The sequence below is a fragment of the Morus notabilis genome, unplaced genomic scaffold, assembly GCF_000414095.1.
Source record: "Morus notabilis unplaced genomic scaffold, ASM41409v2 Scaffold1008, whole genome shotgun sequence".
NCBI classification, from domain to species: domain Eukaryota; kingdom Viridiplantae; phylum Streptophyta; class Magnoliopsida; order Rosales; family Moraceae; genus Morus; species Morus notabilis.
The window spans coordinates 222000-223946 of NW_010367831.1; positions in this window are offsets into that span (position 1 = coordinate 222000).

Here is a 1947-nt window from a genome sequence, read left to right on the forward strand (position 1 = left end):
TATATATATGTTATATATATATATATATATATATATATATATATATATATATTCTTATGAAGAACAGAAATGCATGCCAATGTGGGAAATGCACCATGTTCACGTTTTTTACATAACAGAAATGCATGCCAATGTTGAAATTAATTAGAGTTTGGCATTTGTGCAAGTGAACACAAAACTCAAGTTTCAAAAGTTAAATAGTCAACACCTAAACACTAAACTCCAAATTTCAAATTACACTCAACTTTTTTGAAACTCGAATCTAGTTTTTTAACTCGAATCATAAAATTTGAGTTAGTGAAGTGAACGGGCCCTAAACTTGAACATGTATTGGAAAGATAATCTAAATGAGAAATTTAGAAGGAGATGGCAAGACTTGGACTAGTTTGAATTTAGAAATATTTTAGTCTAAAACCTTTCGTTGACAGTATTTTTTTTTTCTCTCCACTTATGTCAAGTGCATAGAAATTTTAGAATCTCTAATTCATTTCATCTTGGTACATGAAATTCTTGGATATTTCACTGGTGACTAGTATTTTTTTAGGGCAATTGGTGATTTCTATTTAGGAGTTGTTTGGTTGGGGGATTCGTACCCCGATTCAAATTATGGTTCATAGTTTGTTACAGTGTTTTTTCTCACAAAAATACACGTAAATAAAAAATAGTTATAATCTTATGATTCTAATTCATGAACCAAACGTCTCTACTGTTTCGTTAGTTGTGTAAAGCTGTGGATTATTAGTTCATTTACACATGTTTCGTGACCATACTAGTGATTTAAGTTCGTTTCCACTATTGTAGACTCTACATAATGCTCCAGTGTGGTGTTTTATTTGGCGCCAACAATATGTTGACAAGTTTGGTTCCCTTTTTTTCTTTCTTCTGGTGGAAACTGAGAGAGGAATATGATGGTGACTTATTTTGGTCAAAATGAACTCGTTAATTTCTCATTTAAAACAGGAAAATTGTCACATTCATATTCTTTTTTTTTCCTTTCCACGAAAGAACTATTAATATTAAGGAAAAATATAAAATTAGTACATTTTAACTTCAATTTTATCATGATTCAACCTCGGGTGTCTTTTGCAGTACGAGTTTATGTATTGGGTTCCAAAATCTAGAGTCTAATCTCAAAATCCTTCCTCTAATCCGCTCACTTGTCTCCCTCCTTACACTTTTCCCTGTAACAAAGCAAGTTATATATGTTAAATTCTTTAGTTTAAATTTCCCAACTATGCATTATTGTTTTATGTGAAATTTTTTTACACCACTAATAACACTGAACCGTTTGTTGGTTTGAACTTTTTTTATTTGAACATAAAAATTCAAACGATGTAGTTTAAATTGTAATTCGAATTGGTGTTTGGATGTGCAATTAAATTTTTAATTTGAACATGGAATAAAATTTAAATTTGTATTTGGTAGGTGTGAAAAGCAGAGAGAGTAAACACATTTTTACTATTTAAAAATGATTTGAACGTTTGAACTTAAGGGTGGAATTAAATTTTAAGTTGGACAATTTAACTCAATTTAAACGGGAATACAATTCGAACTGTATGCTTACCAAACACGAGTTTAAAATGTGCTCACCATTCGAACTGTTGAACTTAACTAAATCAGTGAAACAAACAGAGGCTGAGTGATTTGTTGTTTGCTCGCATCCTAGGGGGCGTTTGGTATGCGGGAATCAGTAGGAATCATATTCTCAGGAAAGTGATGGAGGGTAATATGATTCCTAGGAATAATACATTACTGTGTTTGGTTCCATACAGGAATCTTTTTCAAATTCTCAGGAATATTAGATTACTGTATTTGGTTGTTCGCATGGAAGAAGATCCATAATAATAATATTAATAAAAAAATATTATTATTATTATTAATAAAAATAATAAAAAATAATAATAATACTATTAATAAAATATTAATATAATAATAATAATAATAAAT